The sequence below is a fragment of the Helianthus annuus genome, chromosome 6 (genome assembly GCF_002127325.2).
Source record: "Helianthus annuus cultivar XRQ/B chromosome 6, HanXRQr2.0-SUNRISE, whole genome shotgun sequence".
NCBI lineage: Eukaryota > Viridiplantae > Streptophyta > Magnoliopsida > Asterales > Asteraceae > Helianthus > Helianthus annuus.
The window spans coordinates 113,429,256-113,452,698 of NC_035438.2; positions in this window are offsets into that span (position 1 = coordinate 113,429,256).

The window sequence follows — 23,443 nt, forward strand, 5'->3', positions numbered from 1 at the left end:
CCGAACAGTTCAGAAAGCGACCATGACACTCAGCTCCAGATTGCAAGGTTCGTCTCTCCTTTACTTATTACATGGTATATCTAGTATACATTTATGTACAATGTTGCATGCGATTGCACACACTTAGCATTTCAGATTGACTTCATGTGTATTTGCCTGAGTTATGTGATTGATAGAGACACAGTACGATATCCCGTTAGATTTTCGTGGTTTATGTTTGTGGTGGTCTGTCTTATTATGAGAGTTTGAGGAACCTTCTTGCATGAGTTGGAAAGAACTGAGATACACATGCAAATTGCATTCCTATTATGGGTGCACACATAATAGCAATGTGGGGTACATGTGAGTCCCAGTGAGATCTAACGAGTATGAGAAGGGTTCCGCCCTGTTGTTTGGTGAAAACTTGGTAGTCCGTAGAAGTCATCGCGAGGTTTGACTCCTACCTTATATCGACTCTTAACCCTTCTCCCCTTCTTATATAGAATCATGAGCGGACGAGGTCACGGACGTGGTCACATTGCGATGACCCAGGTTGAGCTGACGAACTTGATTAACACACGCATGGCTGAGGCTTTGGGAACCTATCAAGCTGGTATGATATGTGCCAATTACCCTTTATTCTTGTGTCGCGTACACAAATCTTACCCCTGTGTTGTATTTTCTTTCGTCCATTAGGCCAGCAAACGCATCAGAATCACAACCATCTGCCTGCTTGCACATTCAAGACATTTATGGATTGTAAGCCACAGACGTTCAGTGGGACTAAAGGGGCTGTGGGGTTACTACGTTGGTTTGAGAAAGCTGAGTCCGTCTTCGCTATGTGTAACTGTCCCGAGGGGGACGTTGTGAAGTATGCTACAGGCACCTTGGAGGATGGTGCCTTAACTTGGTGGAATGCCAAGGTGCAGATGTTGGGCATTGAAATGGCTAATGCAACGACTTGGGATGATTTTAAGGAGTTGATGCGAAAGGAGTATTGTCCTCGTGATGAGATCTAGAAACTGGAAAACGAGTATTATGATCTGAAGATGGTGGGGTCGGAGATTGAAGCATACACGAAGAGATCTCATGAGCTAGCAATCATGTGCCCTAACTTGTCACGACCCCCACCTCGAGGAATTGAGTTGTATATCAAGGGCCTAGCACCAGCTATAAAGAGCTATGTCACTGCTGCAAACCTTAACAACCTGCCATAGATCATCTGTTTGGCACACAAGATTACTGACCAGGAGGTCGAGCGTGGTTCGCTACCGCCACATGTTTCTGCTACTACCCCTGCTGCTACAGTTACCACACATGCTAGTGATAACAAGCGTAAACGGAACGATGCTGATAAAGCAACCAGTGCAAGTCAATCTCAGAAAAGGCCTGACAACAGCAATAACCGTAGTTTCAGTCAGTCGTCCTTAGTTAATCAAAGCCAGGGAAACAGTTCGGGTCAGGGTTCTTATGCGGGGAAACAACCAAACTGCAATAAGTGCAACTATCACCATCGGGGTCCGTGTACCCGAGTATGCCACAGGTGCAACAAAGTGGGGCATATGGCCAGGGATTGTAGGGTTTCACTTCCGAGCCAGCAGCAGCACACCTCGCAACAGCAACAGCAGCCACAGCAGCAGGAAAGGCAACAACCCCAGCAAAACCGTGGAAATCGTAAGGGATGCTTTCAATGTGGAGCCGAGGGTCACATCAGGCGAGACTGCCCTCAACTAAATCAAAATGATGGTGGTAACAATAATGGGAACAACAACAACAACGGAAACAACAACAATGAGGGCAATGGTGGAAATGGTGCGCACGGGAGGGTGTTCACTATTGGAGCTGGGGAAGCCAGAAATGACGGCAACGTGGTGACTGGTACGTTCTCAATAAACAACATATTTGCTTCTGTTTTATTCGACTCTGGTGCCGATTGGAGTTATGTGTCCTTGGGGTTCAGTAGTTAGTTAGGGTTGACTCCCACACCTCTTGTAAATAAGCATGTAGTAGAATTAGCTGATGGTAAATCAATAGAAGCTTCTCATGTTCTGTTTGGTTGTAAACTTGATCTCATGGGTCAAGAGTTCAACATTGACCTACTCCCCGTTACTCTTGGAAGTTTTGATGTGGTCGTTGGCATGGACTGGTTGTCTAAACATCAAGCGGAGATTCTTTGTAAAGAGAAAATCGTACGTATCCCTCTCCCCAGTGGGGAATCTCTATCGGTTCAAGGTCATCGTAGTGGTGCCATGGTCGGCATCATCTCAGTCATGAAAGCCCAGAAGTGTCTACGAAAGGGCTACCCTGCTATCCTATCTCTCATTACCAATTCACAACTGAAGAAAGGAAGATCGAGGACCTTCCAGTTGTTCGTGAGTTTCCTGACGTGTTTCTTGAGGAGTTACCTGGTTTACCTCCGCATCGTCAGGTAGAATTTCAGATTGACCTTATGCCAGGAGCAGCTCCAATTGCTCGTGCTCCTTACCATCTTGCACCAGGAGAGTTGCAAGAGTTATCCAATCAACTCCAAGAACTATTGGATAGGGGTTTTATCCGACCCAGTTCTTCGCCTTGGGGAGCCCCGGTTTTGTTTGTAAAGAAGAAGGACGGATCTTTCCGTATATGTATTGATTATAGGGAACTCAACAAGGTGACAGTCAAGAACCGTTATCCTTTACCGCGTATCGATGACCTGTTTGACCAGTTGCAAGGGTCAAGTTTCTACTCAAAGATCGGTTTAAGATCGGGCTACCATCAGATGAGAGTTAGGAGGAAGATGTCCCTAAAACGGCATTTCGAACGCGGTATGGGCATTATGAGTTTCTGGTTATGCTGTTTGGGTTGACAAACGCACCAGCGGTCTTCATGGATCTCATGAACCGTGTGTGCAAGCCGTATCTTGATGACTTCGTTATTGTGTTTATTGACGACATTTTGATCTACTCAAAGAGCAAGGAGGACCACGAGCGGCACTTACGTCTTATTTTGGAACTCCTAAGAAAGGAGCAGCTCTACGCGAAGTTTACTAAGTGTGACTTCTGGATACGAGAAGTGCACTTCCTTGGTCACATTGTGAATGAATCGGGAAAACACATGGATTCTGCAAAGATTGATGCTATCAGGAATTGGGCGGCACCAAAGAATCCTTCGGAGGTGCGACAATTCCTCGGTCTCGCTAGGTATTATCGAAGATTTATCAAGAACTTCTCGAAGATCGCTCAACCTCTCACCTCGTTGACACAGAAAGGTGTTGTGTATTCTTGGGGGACAAAGCAGGAGGATGCTTTCCAACTTTTGAAACAGAAACTCTGCAGTGCACCGAGCTTGTCTCTACCTGAAGGTACCGAAGATTTCGTGGTATATTGTGATGCATCTATTCAGGGTCTCGGTTGCGTGTTGATGCAACGTGAGAAAGTAATAGCCTATGCCTCTCGACAGTTAAAGTTTCACGAGAAGAATTATACAACTCATGACTTAGAGCTGGGAGCTGTAGTTTTCGCGTTGAAAATCTGGAGGCATTATCTGTACGGTACCAAATGCACTATCTACCCCGATCACAGGAGCCTTCAGCATATTTTCGACCAGAAGGAATTGAATATGCGACAGCGTCGCTGGGTAGAACTATTGAACGATTACGATTGTGCCAACAAGTACCATTCGGGCAAAGCAAACGTAGTAGTTGATGCCCTTAGTCGAAAGGAGACGAAACCTAAGCGTGTGCGAGCCTTACAGCTCACTATTCACTCAAATCTTCCTGATCAGATCCGTTTGGCTCAGACTGAAGCATTGAAGGAAGAAAACATTGAAGCTGAATATTTACGAGGCATGGAGAAGCGACTTGAGAAGAGATCAGATGGCATTTATTATTTTATGGAGCGGATATGGATTTCGTTGTTTGGTAACCTTAGAGATCTTGTGATGGACGAAGCGCACAAGTCTCGATACTCTGTTCATCCAAGTTCAGATAAGATGTATCAGGACCTCAAAATTTTGTATTGGTGGCCGAAGATGAAAGCTAACATCACAACATACGTGAGCAAGTGTTTGACTTGTGCAAAAGTCAAGGTAGAGTATTAGAAACCCTCAGGCTTACTTCAACAACCAGAAATACCCATGTGGAAATGGGAGCAGATTGCTATGGATTTCGTCACTGGTTTACCAAAGACTCAAAGCGAAAACGATACCATTTGGGTAATCGTTGATCGCCACACGAAGTCAGCACATTTTCTAGCAATCAAGGAAACGGATAAGTTCTCTCAACTCGCTGCTGTATATCTGAAGGAGGTGGTTTCTAGGCATGGGGCACCAACTTCTATTATCTCTGATCTTGATCCGCGTTTCATATCTGATTTATGGCAGTCGATGCATAAATCGTTCGGCCCACGTCTCGACATGAGCATTGCGTATCACCCACAGACAGATGGTCAAAGCGAGCGAACCATCCAAACGCTTGAAGACATGTTGCGGGCATGTGTGATCGATTTTGGGAAAGGCTGGGAGAAACACTTGCCGTTGATTGAGTTCTCCTACAACAACAGTTACCACACTAGCATCCAGGCAGCTCCATTCGAAGTGTTGTACGGACGGAAATGTCGTTCACCTCTCTATTGGGCTGAGGTGGGTGACAGCCAGATTACAGGCCCGGAGCTTGTACTTGAAACCTCCGAGAAAATTGTTCAGATCAGGAATCGTATGGCGGCAGCGCGTGATCGTCAGAAAAGCTACGCCGATAAGCATAGAAAACCTTTGGAGTTCGCAGTTAATGATCGTGTTATGTTGAAGGTCTCACCCTGGAAGGGTGTGCTGCGCTTTGGGAAGCGCGGCAAGCTTATTCCACGCTATGTTGGGCCATTCAAAGTTTTGGAGCGTATTGGTATAGTGGCCTACAAGCTCGAGTTACCTGTTGAGTTGGGTAACGTCCACGATTTTTTCCATGTGTCGCAATTAAAGAAGTGTTTGTCTGATGAAACACTTGTGGTACCACTTCAAGAGTTGAGAATTGACGATAAATTGCAGTTTGTCGAAGAACCAATAGAAATTATGGATCGGGAAGTCAAGGTTCGTAAGCATAGTCGAATCCCAATCGTGAGAGTTCGTTGGAACTCAAGACGTCGACCGGAGTTCACGTGGGAACGCGAGGATCAGATGAAGCTAAAGTACCCTCACTTGTTCCCAGCTGACCAATCTAAATCTAATGCAACTGGTGAATTTCGGGACGAAATTCCCTTTCAAGTTGGGGATGATGTGGTACTCGCGGAAAATCCACAGTCATCCTGAGTTAACGCCTTGTCGTTTTGGATTTCTTATCAAATTTCGGGACGAAATTTCTTTCACGTTGGGGATGATGTGACAACCCGACTTTCCAAGGTCTTTCCCCGACACATTACTTGTTTCACAGTTGTGTTTTCACAATTCGTTACGTTGTAATATGTGCACCTTTGCTAGATGGTTATTAAATTGTTTATTGTTTGGTTAATTGTTGAAAATTTTATAATTGTTTAAAGTTATAACACAACTCATGCAACCTCATGCTCACTTGACGAAACATGATGTTTCGCCATATCCATATTCGACGAAACACTTGGTGTTTCGTCAACTGCCTTTCGCTGAAGCCCTTGTTTCGCCGTATGGGCTTGTGGCCCAGGTAAGGCCCATGAATGAATCACTTATAATTACCTCTTAGCATTACGTAAAGTCACGATCCGCGAAATCCTATACACTTTCTTCTCTCCCTTGTATCCGACGGCAATCGCCATTCTCTTGAAGTTCTTGTGTTTTCCATCTCACAACCGGTTAGTCATGATAACCCGATTCGATCTATTTGTTATGCTATGTGTGTAGATACCTATTATTATAAGTGAGTTTATTTGCTGAATGATTCGGTTATGATTGATGTTTGAATTGAAATCCATGAGTTAGGGTTGTAGAGACACATCATAGGAAAACTGATGCGTGAAAACTGTAACCGACAAATTAGTATTGGCAGGTTAAAGATCCTTATAAATCTGTTGGGTGATTAAAAAACGTTGAATGGTAACAAGAATTTGTCGTAGATAGGGTTATGGTAAGTTACTGTGTAATCCGTTAACCCGCATAAAAAGAATCGGATGTCTTGTATTCGGTCACGTTCACTATATGGTTTGTTGATCCTGTTGTTGTTGAACGTTATATGTATGCATAGTTTTGATTAAACTAGAACTGAGTAATTAGGGTTATGGTTTTGGTGATGAACTGTGAGGAAGGAGAAGGTTTCCGGCGAAATACCCTTGTCGACGAAACACATGATGTTTCGTCACCCATCTTCTCGACGAAACACATGATGTTTCGCCACCCACTACGTCGACGAAACATTTGATGTTTCGTCAGGAGTTTCGCCGCCAAGAGGGTGGTTCACAACAGATTGTAGCTTAGGACAAGTGTGATAATAAACAAGTATGTGTTGATTTTTATTATGACTGAGGAAAACATGACTTGCATATGTTGAATTGCTCACATAACTATTAAGTGCTATTACGAGACATGCACATGGATTGTGGATTTGTATGAGTTGTATAACTGCTATGTGCTATTTGGTGATCGCTGATTTGATACACATTATGACCTTTATTGATACATGAACCTTGAGAATGTGAAACTGATTACGCATATATGAATACCGTAGGCTTTGACTGATTTAGTGTGTGCGAGTAACTAATCATACCGAGTAAATCAAGGTGAGCTCACTACTCTTGAGCATGCGTCCTGGTGGTTGGGACAGTCAGTGGGTATCCCGGGGAGGGATAAGTCTTTTGGGTAAAACTGGAATGTTGGATAATACTCTCACCCTATCACTCTTAAGTCCCATCTTTTTGTTACCGGAGAGGTAACAGAGTATTAGTTGGTAGCGCTACTTAGGTTTGGCACCCTCACCCCGTACCGGAGAGGACATGTGTGAACTAATGACCCAGTCATGCCCAATGCTTTGTTAGGAGCACTGGGGAACGGGCATAACATACATCAGGAGCCGTCTTGTTTAGTAACGAGATATTATCAACATTACTTTCGGATTTATTAATAAACTGGAATAAACACTTGGTAACTAACGTTTTCGAAAAGCTGTGAACTCACTAGCGTTGTTTGACACACTTGATGCATGCTCGTAGGTCGTTAGGTGCAGTGGATGAGGAACTTGCTATCTGGATGGCTGGAGTGGTCATGGTCATGTCGCTGAGGAGTGCTTGAATGTTATTTAAACACTATTACATTTGGTTTTGGGAATACATTAAACATTATTTTGTCATTTGCTTCCGCTGTATCTGATCTTGTTTGACAATTATGACTGCTTAATTTAATAAACATAAACTTGGTGATGATTTATTATTGGTTCAATGTGATTGGTGGCTTGGATCCTGGAACGTCACACGTCCCGTGGTGTTTCCGCATGTGGTAATTTGGGGGTGTGACACCAGTCACTCTTAATTTTCTGTTTTGATGACACTCAATTTCAAAGCACACACACATATATTTATCCAACTGTTTCGATTCAAATTTATGTCCTTAGTACACATCTATTTCGAATAGACAATATATCTCCTATCTATTTCAAAATACTTCTTGTTTGGAAATACCCCTATTAGCTAGTCTACTAGACTAGTAAAAATTGTATTTTGGTACCTTAGATGGTTTCCGTTTGGTCGTCAGCTAGTTAACGACACTTTTATTTCGTACCGACGAAGGTTTGCCGCAAGTTGTTATTTCGTGATCAAAAGATGCATGAAGTGATTTCGAGTCCCAAAATAAGCTTAACTAGTTCGCCATGTTGTCCGTTTGGTTGTTTTGGCGACAAAAATATTGTTTACTAGCTTGTCGGTTCAATAATGAACAAGTTATGGGGTTGCGACTTAGCGCCGAAAGCGTATGTTTCGGACACCCCATTAATATGCTCATATTGCTTTCATGTGTTTTTCATCATTTATCATATTTCTGGAGTCTCGGAAATGCTAAATTATTAGTTCGGACGAGTTAGAATTGTTTTATTTTTAGTCAAACGGACGATTTTGTGATTAGGGCGTTGTACTGGAAAGTTTTGTATTATTGCAAGATGTGTTTTGACATTAGTGTTTTCATATATATATTGTCACACCCTGGCTTTGCGGAAGCGTGGTTAATTTGGTGTGACTTCTTAATACCATAGCTTAACCATAACAAGCTATATGAATTTAAAATCATGCAAAGTCATCCATTGAAAATAAAATTGTCAAACATTGTCTAAATGGGTAAACACCCGACAACCATTACTTGTCTTAAACAGTACAACTACTACCATAATGCAACATAAATAAACATGGTTCAGGGGCCATGGCTTGTCCAGGAAAGAGCCATGAGCCTTGAACCCGGATGACTCTGAATCTAAATGCAGCGGGAAATCCTGCTAAACCGTGCCAGATCCTTAATTCCCTGAAATACATGTAAGTTGAAAAATCAACAATAATGTTGAGCGAGTTCATGCGAAAATGAGTAAATAAACCTTTATCTTTATCAAAAACCCTGGTATGTAGCAAATAAGGAAAAAGAGATCACCAATGGTTTGCAAGGCCATTGATATGTGTAAATGCAAGTAGGAAGGCTCAAACCTAGCAAATTTATGCGTCGGGAACAAAGTCATCCCAAGGTCCGTTCTGCTGGACCTGGGACTGGGCTCGCTACACCCAAATAGATCTACCGCTCCTGCCCCTCGGTCCCCACCCTGAGGATTAATGACCTCAAGTTTCCGCCTACCCATTCACATGATCTAAAAGTAACTCTCCTTACGCTAATCATACCATGTATAACATATCCATAATCATTGTAACATGTATTTCACCCCCGCAGTTTATAAAACTGAAAACAGTTAAGAGAAAAGGGGGACATGAACTCACAGTGAAGGCGTCACTAAATCAGTAATCCGAATATCCGTGTGCTGCGCAACGACCTACATGTGCTAATTCTATTAGACGGATGGCCGTGCTTTAGCTTCATAGTTGATATTTTTGGGAAACGGTTAGACAACCGCTTCGTGTGTATACTTGGTATTTTACTTTCCTTCCCAAGGATGGGGGATTTAAATACATGTGTATTCATATTATCTCATTAAGTCCCACTTAATATATTTTATTTCTTATTCCAAAATATAATTATTTTTCTCAAAAATAATATATTTTCTTTACATAATTCTTTTCCAAAATAATACGTTGACAACATACGTGTCGATGAATATTTCTGCGTAAAGCGTAAGTTACGTTTTAATGATTAGGTGGTAATAGAAATTACCGTTGTAACTTTTATGCTTGTCGTATAAGCGTTTGTATTATTTTGAGTTCGACAAAGTTGTAAATATTATTTTTACTCTAAAAATAATATTTATACATTTTCACAAAATAATCATAAACAGTGTTGTGAAAAATATATTTATTGAATAAATATTTATCACGTTTATTTTTGTGAAAATCCCACCTCCGAATATTTAATAAAGTCATGGCGAAATATATTTTGTAAATACTTCAAAAATAATTCCAACACTTGTAAATATTCTAAGTGTTAGATTTTTAGAAAATTTCGCCAGAGTTTCCCCTGTAACTGGAGGTGGCCACGCTTTCAAGCGTATCATTTTCTTTTACAAAAACATCTCAACAATTTATCAAATCAACCGAAACAATTTTCCAACATGCTAAACAAGTTTTAACACTTCAAATTGTAGATTATTTTGCGAGGTCGTATTACCACATGAACTTGTAATTTTTCCAAGAGTCGTTTTGTAGATCACTTTATATTAGTGGATCTATTCATATAATAACTTAGTCTTGTAAAAACCCCGTTTTTAGAAACAATCACTCTTCACAACTTCCCGACAACTTTTGTAAAAACTCAATATTTTGTCGGATCTTTTATGTACAAGTGTTTCTACACTTGTAGTTTATAGAAAATCATACTTATTCATATCTTACCCATTTTTATAAAAACGTGATTTTCTCGACACCCGGTCCTACGAATATACCACTTGTACATCCGTAGATCGGCTTGTTTTAGATACTATTTTTCATGTCAAAACATTTTTACACAAGTTCATGTTTCCCGTGTGGTGGAGTTTCACCTTTTAACCCTTGTACACAAGAAACAAGTGTATGTCAAGATACGCGATCCGGACAAAGTCGGGTTAAACGATGATGAGAGCCACCACATCGTAGATCGGGCCATATTAATCAACATATTCAAGTACTACGACTTTTACACGCGTTATGTGCTTTTATCCAACGAAATACACGTTTTTGAAGACTTTAAAGTTTCATTTAGCGGGTTACCGACATTCAACCATCAAAAATCCTTTTAACCACTTTAGACACGATTAATAATGAGTTTTAAACGTTATACCTCTAGCTCGGGGCTAGGGAAGATCTATGGCGAAAACTGAGTGGATAATAGCAAACGGTAGAGGTCCTTCGCGTTCCGTTTGTTCCGAGCTCCGTTGTACGTAACCACCGACACTTGAGTATACTTGGAATTAGCAAAGCTCGAACCGACAAAGGATGGATGGTGGAGAGGGGGTTCGGCCGTGAGGGGGGTAAGGAAGAGGGAGAGAGAGTTTCTTGATTAGTGTGTGTAAATGTGAGAGAGAGTGGGGCTTTTTATAGAGATTTCGTCCTCGATCAACGTGCAATCTAATTAAATATTCAAATGTGTACCCTCCCCGGTCCCACTAATTGGCCGATTCCTTTAGGATGTAATGGTGCTCGGTTCGTTTTCAAACGTTCAGTTACGGTTCAGTTTGGTTAAGTGCGTTACTTTAAGGTACTAACCTCGTTAGTTGCTTAATGCATTAAAAGCGGGTGTTAGGGTAATCAGGGACCCTAACTGGCTCAGAAAAGTACTAATATTAATTTTGGCAATATTTTTATGTTCCGGGTATTGTCCGGTTGTTCGGTTGGATAGTAATCCGTTAAAGTGCTTAAGTAATCCTTTAAGCGTCATAAATAATATTTTTAGCGACACAATTTATTCTGCAAAGGGTCGGGAATAATTCCTCATGTTTTGGCACTTTATTAATTAGCTAGAAGCTAGTGTGTTGGTAAAAGTGCTGTGTTTCGTGCTTAAAATATGTTTTAGGCACATCCAAATCTCTATACCTTAACCCTAGAGACGTAATCATACAACCCTTGTATCCCTACACACACTATGGGTGTAGTAAAATAATTCTGGCTCATTCAGGCCTTTAGAGGCAGTGTTTGCCTGATGCTGGCTATACCAGCATGTTCACTGTGTATCCGTTTAGTGCTACTGTGCTTTTTGTGCATCATGTTTGTCACTAAGGTTCAGTAAATAAGTAATGTAGTGACAGGAAAATCATAGTATGATGCAGACATGTATAAGTATCCGAAATCAAGTAGCAGTAATCTCAGTCAAGCACAGTAATTAGGCAGCAATTTATAATTAATTAAGTCGTACGGATACCTGGTTTTGTGAGGGTTGTCACATTCTCCCCCCGTTAAATAAATTTCGTCCCGAAATTTAGGTTCTGCTTGAAGAAGTAGGGTTCTTAGGAAACAGGTGGGGGTATTTCTCTTTCATTCGGTCTTCACGCTCCCAGGTGAATTCAGGACCATGTCTAGCATTCCAGCGAACTTTGACGAGCTTGACACTGCTCCGGCGGGTCTTGTTAACTTTCCAATCCGTGACCTCAACTGGTTCTTCAATGAAGTGGAGCGTGTCATCAATATGAATCTCGTCGGTAGGAATGGCAACGTTAACTTGAGTTGGACTCCTCTTAAGATTGGATACATGAAATGTATCGTGAACGTTATTCAGCTCGGCAGGTAGATCCAACTTGTATGCTACTGTTCCAATTTTCTCCAAAACCTTGAAAGGACCAATGTAGCGTGGATTCAACTTCCCACGCTTCCCAAAGCGTGCTACACCCTTCCAGGGTGATACCTTCAACAAAACCATATCCCCAACCTCAAACTCTTGAGGTTTCCTTTTCAGATCTGCATAGGTCTTCTGGCGATCACGAGCCGCGCTAATGCGATCTCGGATTTGCGCGATCTTATCTGTAGTTTCCTGAACTACATCGGGACCTACCAATTGTCTATCACCTGCGTCAGACCAACAGAGCGGCGACCTGCACTTGCGTCCATATAAAGCTTCGAATGGCGCGGCACCAATACTGGTGTGGTAGCTGTTGTTGTATGAAAACTCAACCAGGGGTAAATGCTTATCCCAGCTACCGCCTAAATCCATCACACATGCTCTCAGCATGTCTTCCAATGTCTGAATCGTCCGCTCACTTTGGCCGTCGGTCTGCGGGTGAAACGCGGTGCTCATATTCAGCTTCGAACCAAAAGCTTCCTGGAAGGATTGCCATATCCTCGATACGAACCTTCCATCTCTATCAGAAATAATCGAGAGGGGTACTCCATGGCGAGTGACAATCTCTCTCATGTAAATTTCAGCCAATTTGCTTGTATGATCCTTTTCACGGATGGGCAAGAAGTGTGCTGACTTCGTCAATCGATCCACTATCACCCAGATAGTGTCATGGCCCTTAGGCGTTCTTGGCAGCTTTGTAACAAAATCCATGGATATTTCCTCCCACTTCCACTGGGGAATTTTCGGTTGCTGCAGAAGTCCCGAAGGCTTCTGGTATTCTGCCTTAACCTTAGCGCAAGTCAAACATTGGCTCACATAAATAGCAACATCGCCTTTCATCCTAGGCCACCAATAATAATCCTTAAGATCTTGGTACATCTTATCCGCTCCCGGGTGGATAGAGTACCGTGACTTGTGAGCTTCATCAAAAATAACCTCTCTTAGATCACCAAACAAAGGAACCCAAATCCTTTTCTCAAAACATAACGTTCCTTCCTTGTTTGGAACCAATATCTTCTCCATCCCACGGAGATATTCTTTCTCAAGGTTCTCCTCCTTGAGAGCTTCTTTTTGCGCTGCTCGAATGCGTGAGGAAAGATCGGTTTGGATAATCATTTCCATAGCCCTAACCCTTATGGGCTTGATTCTCTCCTTGCGACTTAGGGCATCGGCGACCACATTCGCCTTCCCTGGATGATACTTGATCTCGCAGTCGTAATCGTTCAGCAACTCAACCCATCGCCTTTGCCTCATATTCAACTCCTTCTGGTTGAATATATGCTGGAGGCTTTTGTGATCTGTAAAGATCGTACACTTCGTACCGTAAAGGTAGTGTCTCCAAATCTTCAAAGCAAAAACCACTGCGCCTAGCTCCAAATCATGCGTGGTATAGTTCTTCTCATGCACTTTTAGTTGGCGTGATGCGTAGGCGATAACCTTTTGACGTTGCATCAACACACAACCCAATCCTTGACGTGAAGCGTCGCAGTATACCACAAAATCGTCGGTACCTTCCGGTAGAGCTAAGATTGGCGCGTTGCAAAGCTTATCCTTCAACAACTGAAATGCTTCATCCTGTTTGATTCCCCAATCAAACTTTTTATCCTTTTGCGTGAGGAGCGTCAATGGCTGAGCGATCTTTGAAAAATCCTCAATAAATCTTCGATAATAACCAGCCAAACCCAAGAATTGCCGGATCTCGGTTGGCGTCTTTGGCGCTTCCCAATTCTTGATCGCCTCGATCTTGGTTGGATCCACATGAATTCCACTTTCATTTACCACGTGCCCAAGGAATTGCACGTCTCTCAGCCAAAACTCACACTTAGAGAATTTGGCATACAACTGCTCCTTCTTCAGTAGCTCTAAGATAGCTCTGAGGTGTTGCTCGTGTTCTGCCTTCGTCTTTGAGTAGATCAAGATGTCGTCGATGAACACAATCACAAACTTATCCAGGTACGGCTTACAAACTCGGTTCATCAAATCCATGAACACTGCAGGTGCGTTTGTTAAACCAAACGGCATGACAAGGAACTCGTAGTGCCCATATCGAGTTCTGAAGGCTGTCTTCGGAATACTTTCTTCCTGTATCCGAAGCTGATGATATCCAGATCGAAGATCGATCTTTGAGTAGAAACTTGAACCTTGAAGTTGGTCGAACAGATCATCAATCCTTGGCAAAGGATACCTATTCTTGATCGTCAGCTTGTTCAATTCTCTGTAGTCAATGCACATACGGAAACTACCATCCTTCTTCTTGACAAACAAAACTGGAGCTCCCCAAGGCGAGAAGCTTGGTCGAATAAAACCCTTATCTAACAACTCTTGAAGTTGTGTTGATAGCTCTTGCATCTCAGACGGGGCAAGTCTATAAGGTGCCTTAGCCACAGGCGCGGCGCCTGGAACTAAGTCGATGCGAAATTCCACTTGCCTCTGAGGCGGCAAGCCAGGCAAGTCTTCTGGAAAGACTTCCGGATACTCCCTTACGACAGGGATGTCTTCGATCTTCGGCTCAGCAGCCTTTTTATCCACGATGTGTGCTAGAAAAGCAACACATCCTTTCTTCAGACACTTACTTGCTTTCAGACAGCTGATAATTCGCAACGGCGTCTCCCGCTTCTCTCCATGAACAACAATGGTCTCACCATCGTCGGTCGGAATACGGATAATCTTCTCGTGACAAACAATCTCCGCCTTGTTACTTGCTAACCAATCCATCCCTACTACCACGTCGAAGCTTCCTAACTGGACTGGTAGTAGATCGAGAGCAAACTCACGCTCTCCTAACTCGATTACGCAACCTCTAATCACTTCATCGGCTTCTACTAACTTCCCATTAGCTAGCTCGATCGAATAAGGAATATCTAACTTACTAGCGGCTAAACCAAGCATGTTCTTAAATTCTAGCGATACGAAGCTATAATCGGCACCAGTATCAAACAAAACAGACGCATAGCGTTGGTTTACAGGGAACGTACCAGTAACGACATTGGGATCCTGGCGCGCTTCCCTGGCCTCCATGTTGAAAACTCTTCCACGAGCTTGGGTCAATTCCGGGCAGTTCCTCTTGTAGTGCCCTTGATCTCCACAATTAAAACATCCGGGCCTCTGCCCGTTTCCACCATTGTTCCCAGCCTGGTGGTTTCCCTGGTTTCGGTTCACGGTGCCTGCTTGGTTAGCACGGTTTCCATTTCCTCCTTGATTTCCTTGTGGGCGGTTCCCATTACCACCACGGGTATTTCTATTTCCATTTCCTCCCTGACCTCCCCGGCCAGCATTTGCCCAACAAGTCTCCTTCAGGTGGCCAACCTTTCCACATGCTTCACAAACTTTCAACCCACAACGACCGGAGTGATGTTTTTGACATGAGTTGCACTTGGGCTGTGCACCCATGTATCCCCTGCTCTTCTTTCCACCACCAACTGAATCTTGAGCTGGTGCATTCGCTTCTCCCTTCTTGACCACCGTCCCGGTGCTTTGCTTGAAACTCGAAAACTTCCGCTTATTACCACTAGATGACTCCACATGAGTCTCCTTTCTCTTGGGTTCAATCTCATCGAACTTGTTTAACCGAATCGCTTCTTCAGTTAAAGCCACACTCAGATCGATGGCTTCTGTGATGGTTGCGGGTTTGGAAGAAGTCACCATACTGATTATCTGAGGAGCCAATCCCCAGATGAAGCGCTCAACCCTCTTAAACTCGGGTGTTACCATATAAGGTACCACGTGAGACAGATCGTGGAATCTCTGAACATATTCCGCTATCTTCGACCCTTCCATCTTTAAGTGCCAAAACTCAGTTTCAAGCTTTTGAATCTCCGCGCGAGAGCAGTACTTCTTCCGCATAAGCTCTTTCAATTCGGCCCAAGACAGGGCGTAGGCGGCAGCTTCGCCTAGAGTTTGCACTTGAAGGTTCCACCAAGATAGGGCTCCATCTAGAAACAGCCCTGAAATGTAAGTGACCTGCTGGTCGATCGCACATTTGCTCATACGAATGGTGGAATCAGTCTTCTCTGCCCAACGAACGAAGGCAACAGCACCGCCCGTGCCGTCGAAGTTTGTGGGCTTACAGTCCAGAAACTGCTTGAAGGTGCACCCTGCACATTCGTTTCAACATAGGAACTGTATTAGCAATCGTTACAGGAATCCGATTAGACCATGGTACGTCGTAAAGACTTAGGGTTACCATGAGTGGGATTCTGGTTGCCATTGCCATTGGAGCTACTCCAGCTGGGTCCTCCCTGCGATGCAGCATACTGAGCAATCGCGGCAGCAATGATTCCGTGCAGTTCTTCTTGAGTCGTGGGCATCGGCTGCGGTTGACGTCTTGGTGCCATTTTCTAAAGTTGCGTACGTCGATTAGGCCATAGAAATCATACGTATATAGTAATAGTAATAGCATATAACATCTCATGTTATCAATATATCACACACAACATCCCATGTCCAACATCCCATGTCCAAATATAAAAATAATCAATCAAGTAAATCAGATATGATGAGAATGCGGCGATTGCATATATATCAAGACCATAAGCATAGTAAGTGTGTTAGTACATCCATCAATCACATAGGGGTTACATCACCCCTGTACAAAATACATCATATCAGTGTTACATACAAACAATACATCACATGTATCAACAAAAATTTGTGTGGTCAAATGGTCTTCAAAAGCTGTGCATAACAATCGCGGCTGTCTCACCGGTGTCTACCCTGGTAACGTCGATGATCTCTAGAATGGTGGTGGTGGTGGAGGATAATGTAGGCGGCGAAAGAGAAGCCAATCCTCCTCCAAGGCCTGCTGGGTGCGGATCACGGATGCAATCTGCTGCTCTAGGATCGAAAGTCGAGCAACAATGTCAGGAGGAAAAGACCGAAATGGCTGAGCAGATGAGGATGACGGACCAAGATATGGATAAGGAGGCATCTGAGCTCTCTCGAGCTCCTGCAAACGCTGAGAATGGGAATCATGCTGGTGTACAAATGACATCAAAAGATCCTCAATAGTATGGCCCAAATGAAATGGGTGGTATGGATCTGTGGGTGGCATGGGTGAGGAAGAGGACCAAAGTAATGGCGTGCTGGTAAGATCGATAGGTGCAACAGAAGATGGGATGGGTGCTATCTGAGGCATGACAGGTAATGGCATCGGTACATGGCCAAATGGATGGGCGGAAGAGCCCTCTCCAGGCCCCGCTGGAGGTATGACAGAAGGAATCTGAAACGAGAACTCAGGATGGTGAGCATCAGTGCGGTGAGGAGGAAGCGGCGGAACATCCTCGTCAGCCGGTATCCAACCGTGCTGAGCCTCCTCGTCAGGGGGATCCATGTGCTCTGCAAACAGAGCATGCTCGGGCTCAATAGGTAAGGGATCAACAGGAGCTAAAACAGGATCAACGTGAGCAACAACAGGATCAATATGATTGACATGAGGGTCAACTGGAACGTCAGCGATCGGAGGGTCAACAAGAGGATCAACAACATGGTCAGCATCTAACAAAGGTATATCATCAACAGGAACATCGCCAAGTGGCTGACCCGCCAAAATAGGATCAACAGGAACATCAGCATGTGCCAAACCATGCTCATGTGCGGGATCGAAAGCAGCGGCCTGCTCCGGAGCTACTGCAGGCTCGGGATCGTCAAACGCCATATCGAAGTCAAAGTCCGGGTCGATAGGATCAAAAGGGTCGGCAGGGTCAACGGGGTCCTCTACAGGCTGGTCCATATGAACGAACTCAATATCACGGTCTGGATCGAATCCAGGAGGAAATACAGGGTCAGAATCCTCGATATCGTCATGCTCAAAAACAAAGCTCGGCATAGGGGCGGCAGATGACGCCTGGTCAGGATCCGAGTCATGAACGAAAAGTTGCGTGCTCGCCACATGTGATGGAGCAGATGCCACAGACTCAAAGGAGTCTGGAGCTGGAGAATGAACAGGCGAGTCTCCGGCAGGAGCACCGGCGATCATCAAAAGACCGCCAGCGGGCAAAAGAGCTGGGTCAGGATCCTCGTCCTCGTATAGCTCATCATCGAAAAGATCAATATCGTCACCAGCCTCGGCATCAAGCATAAGCTCATAAGCTGGGTAGGATGCAAGAGGAATCGGGGCGGGAATCACAGCGAGAGGAAGATCCGCAGCAGGACCACCAACGATGGGCTCATCGACGCCGTCAGGTAGTGCGAACGGCTGGAAGTCGTCGTCGTCTGTACTGGTATAATCCGAGGTGTGCACCTCGTGCTCTGATGACATACTCTCGTCTGACTCCATGGGTCGGGGTCCAGTAGTGTCCGAATCTCCTGTATCTGAGGTATCCATGAGTCTGTAATACAATCACAAGTATGTACAAATATCAGCAAATCAGGTAATCACACAAGTTACCACATAATTATCACATATTCCTCCTAGTCCCACTAGCCTCCCAGCCTCCCAGACTGTCCTTCCTAGTCCCACTAGCCAACTTTTCCCAGCCTCCCAGACTGACTCCCTAGTCCCACTAGACAAACATTTCCCAGCCTCCCAGACTGACTCCCTAGTCCCACTAGACATCTACCTCGATCGATTGGATCGAGCCTCGACCTCCCAGACCGAGCCTCAGCCTCCCAGACTGAGCCTAATATAAAAATATGCTCAACATTTGTTTATAAAAAGTTTTGGATCTGGACTTAAGTGGTATGCAGAAAAACATTTTCGTGAGAGCCCTAGTGATCATAGTCTAGACTCAAAATGAACCCTAGTTCGCTATGATCAGAGCTCTGATACCAAGCTGTCACACCCTGGCTTTGCGGAAGCGTGGTTAATTTGGTGTGACTTCTTAATACCATAGCTTAACCATAACAAGCTATATGAATTTAAAATCATGCAAAGTCATCCATTGAAAATAAAATTGTCAAACATTGTCTAAATGGGTAAACACCCGACAACCATTACTTGTCTTAAACAGTACAACTACTACCATAATGCAACATAAATAAACATGGTTCAGGGGCCATGGCTTGTCCAGGAAAGAGCCATGAGCCTTGAACCCGGATGACTCTGAATCTAAATGCAGCGGGAAATCCTGCTAAACCGTGCCAGATCCTTAATTCCCTGAAATACATGTAAGTTGAAAAATCAACAATAATGTTGAGCGAGTTCATGCGAAAATGAGTAAATAAACCTTTATCTTTATCAAAAACCCTGGTATGTAGCAAATAAGGAAAAAGAGATCACCAATGGTTTGCAAGGCCATTGATATGTGTAAATGCAAGTAGGAAGGCTCAAACCTAGCAAATTTATGCGTCGGGAACAAAGTCATCCCAAGGTCCGTTCTGCTGGACCTGGGACTGGGCTCGCTACACCCAAATAGATCTACCGCTCCTGCCCCTCGGTCCCCACCCTGAGGATTAATGACCTCAAGTTTCCGCCTACCCATTCACATGATCTAAAAGTAACTCTCCTTACGCTAATCATACCATGTATAACATATCCATAATCATTGTAACATGTATTTCACCCCCGCAGTTTATAAAACTGAAAACAGTTAAGAGAAAAGGGGGACATGAACTCACAGTGAAGGCGTCACTAAATCAGTAATCCGAATATCCGTGTGCTGCGCAACGACCTACATGTGCTAATTCTATTAGACGGATGGCCGTGCTTTAGCTTCATAGTTGATATTTTTGGGAAACGGTTAGACAACCGCTTCGTGTGTATACTTGGTATTTTACTTTCCTTCCCAAGGATGGGGGATTTAAATACATGTGTATTCATATTATCTCATTAAGTCCCACTTAATATATTTTATTTCTTATTCCAAAATATAATTATTTTTCTCAAAAATAATATATTTTCTTTACATAATTCTTTTCCAAAATAATACGTTGACAACATACGTGTCGATGAATATTTCTGCGTAAAGCGTAAGTTACGTTTTAATGATTAGGTGGTAATAGAAATTACCGTTGTAACTTTTATGCTTGTCGTATAAGCGTTTGTATTATTTTGAGTTCGACAAAGTTGTAAATATTATTTTTACTCTAAAAATAATATTTATACATTTTCACAAAATAATCATAAACAGTGTTGTGAAAAATATATTTATTGAATAAATATTTATCACGTTTATTTTTGTGAAAATCCCACCTCCGAATATTTAATAAAGTCATGGCGAAATATATTTTGTAAATACTTCAAAAATAATTCCAACACTTGTAAATATTCTAAGTGTTAGATTTTTAGAAAATTTCGCCAGAGTTTCCCCTGTAACTGGAGGTGGCCACGCTTTCAAGCGTATCATTTTCTTTTACAAAAACATCTCAACAATTTATCAAATCAACCGAAACAATTTTCCAACATGCTAAACAAGTTTTAACACTTCAAATTGTAGATTATTTTGCGAGGTCGTATTACCACATGAACTTGTAATTTTTCCAAGAGTCGTTTTGTAGATCACTTTATATTAGTGGATCTATTCATATAATAACTTAGTCTTGTAAAAACCCCGTTTTTAGAAACAATCACTCTTCACAACTTCCCGACAACTTTTGTAAAAACTCAATATTTTGTCGGATCTTTTATGTACAAGTGTTTCTACACTTGTAGTTTATAGAAAATCATACTTATTCATATCTTACCCATTTTTATAAAAACGTGATTTTCTCGACACCCGGTCCTACGAATATACCACTTGTACATCCGTAGATCGGCTTGTTTTAGATACTATTTTTCATGTCAAAACATTTTTACACAAGTTCATGTTTCCCGTGTGGTGGAGTTTCACCTTTTAACCCTTGTACACAAGAAACAAGTGTATGTCAAGATACGCGATCCGGACAAAGTCGGGTTAAACGATGATGAGAGCCACCACATCGTAGATCGGGCCATATTAATCAACATATTCAAGTACTACGACTTTTACACGCGTTATGTGCTTTTATCCAACGAAATACACGTTTTTGAAGACTTTAAAGTTTCATTTAGCGGGTTACCGACATTCAACCATCAAAAATCCTTTTAACCACTTTAGACACGATTAATAATGAGTTTTAAACGTTATACCTCTAGCTCGGGGCTAGGGAAGATCTATGGCGAAAACTGAGTGGATAATAGCAAACGGTAGAGGTCCTTCGCGTTCCGTTTGTTCCGAGCTCCGTTGTACGTAACCACCGACACTTGAGTATACTTGGAATTAGCAAAGCTCGAACCGACAAAGGATGGATGGTGGAGAGGGGGTTCGGCCGTGAGGGGGGTAAGGAAGAGGGAGAGAGAGTTTCTTGATTAGTGTGTGTAAATGTGAGAGAGAGTGGGGCTTTTTATAGAGATTTCGTCCTCGATCAACGTGCAATCTAATTAAATATTCAAATGTGTACCCTCCCCGGTCCCACTAATTGGCCGATTCCTTTAGGATGTAATGGTGCTCGGTTCGTTTTCAAACGTTCAGTTACGGTTCAGTTTGGTTAAGTGCGTTACTTTAAGGTACTAACCTCGTTAGTTGCTTAATGCATTAAAAGCGGGTGTTAGGGTAATCAGGGACCCTAACTGGCTCAGAAAAGTACTAATATTAATTTTGGCAATATTTTTATGTTCCGGGTATTGTCCGGTTGTTCGGTTGGATAGTAATCCGTTAAAGTGCTTAAGTAATCCTTTAAGCGTCATAAATAATATTTTTAGCGACACAATTTATTCTGCAAAGGGTCGGGAATAATTCCTCATGTTTTGGCACTTTATTAATTAGCTAGAAGCTAGTGTGTTGGTAAAAGTGCTGTGTTTCGTGCTTAAAATATGTTTTAGGCACATCCAAATCTCTATACCTTAACCCTAGAGACGTAATCATACAACCCTTGTATCCCTACACACACTATGGGTGTAGTAAAATAATTCTGGCTCATTCAGGCCTTTAGAGGCAGTGTTTGCCTGATGCTGGCTATACCAGCATGTTCACTGTGTATCCGTTTAGTGCTACTGTGCTTTTTGTGCATCATGTTTGTCACTAAGGTTCAGTAAATAAGTAATGTAGTGACAGGAAAATCATAGTATGATGCAGACATGTATAAGTATCCGAAATCAAGTAGCAGTAATCTCAGTCAAGCACAGTAATTAGGCAGCAATTTATAATTAATTAAGTCGTACGGATACCTGGTTTTGTGAGGGTTGTCACATATATATGGACTCAGTTATGTCATTCGTGTGTCGTTTTTCATCGTTTTGTTTTGTTTTCGCTGTTTTGCTGTAATGAATAGTGTGACCGTGAATAGTGCACGCATTACTTTCTACCAACACTTTTAGGACATAGTTTGATTGGTTTCGCGACACGACGAAAACCAACATATGTTATAGCATTGTTTTCTTGTCCTAACACTGTTATCTAATGTACGACACAGTTACTTAATTAAATTACGCTAAATGCATGAGATAATGAAATAAAAATAGTGATTAGATTGTACGGAATTACCGGTTATTTGCCATTTGTCACATAGTCCGTGCTACGACTCATAATACTATGGTTCTGCCCCTGATTGAACCCTTCGTTCGCACCCCAAAAAACAATTCTTGGATCCGCCACTGGTTATTGCTAATCCGACTTATTGCCAATAAAGATAAGTTGCTACCGAGCGACTTGCCACTAAAGTCTAGGTTGTTACTAAAAGTGGTGGTATGGCGCTTGAGAGAACAAAAACGTCATATCATTGAAGGCTATATAAGAATTCTCAAAGAAGTGTAATGATTATTGTGAATGTTGTATTCTCATATTTTGTGTAGTTGGAGAGCAAATTACATGTGTAGTGTTGTGTTGACCCATCTTATCCAGCAAATAAATAAATAAGGTAAATTACACTTTTCGTCCTTTATGTTTGTAGCGGGTTGTAATGGATAACCTATAACTTCAATAATTACAGTCACAGTCCTTTATTTGGAAAACTCATTACAGCCTACGTCCGTTGGTCCTAACCAGGTTATAATTTTCAGTTAAATATGACATGTGCATTGCACATGAGGGTCCTTTATTCATTTTAGAAGTATCTTTAACAAAAATAAAATAAAAAATATATACATAAAAACCTCTTTCTCTCCCACAAACCTATAAACCCACATCCCAGTATCTTGAAGATTATGAAACCTCCCAAGAAAGTTTCTCTAAGTCGGAAGCAAAGTCCCAGCTACCAAAATATTCAATTCTTCTCGCAATTGTTCATCAAATATAACCCATGTGGATTGATTTATGCAAATCTCGATAAACTGTGAATTAAAGAGCTTGAGTTTATCTTTCAAAGCTTTCGAAACATAAGTTGTTGATTCGGTTTTGGCTTATAACCAACCAACCTGTGCTCACCCTGAGTTTTGTGTATGTATTATATAGTTAAAATATCTGTCTTGAAATCGAGAGTCAAAACATATTCGTTGACTTAGTTTGCTTTTCCTTCTCGAAATGTCAGTTAATTGACATGGTTTAGAGCTAATTGGGAGCTTGAACTACAATTTCACAATCTCATTTTCCTTGCTTGTTTACACTTTGAATTTTCTCATCCTTCTTTTATTGTTCATCAATGTTAATCTGATACCTTTTCTTGAGTTTATCTTTCAAAGCTTTCGAAGCAAGATTTG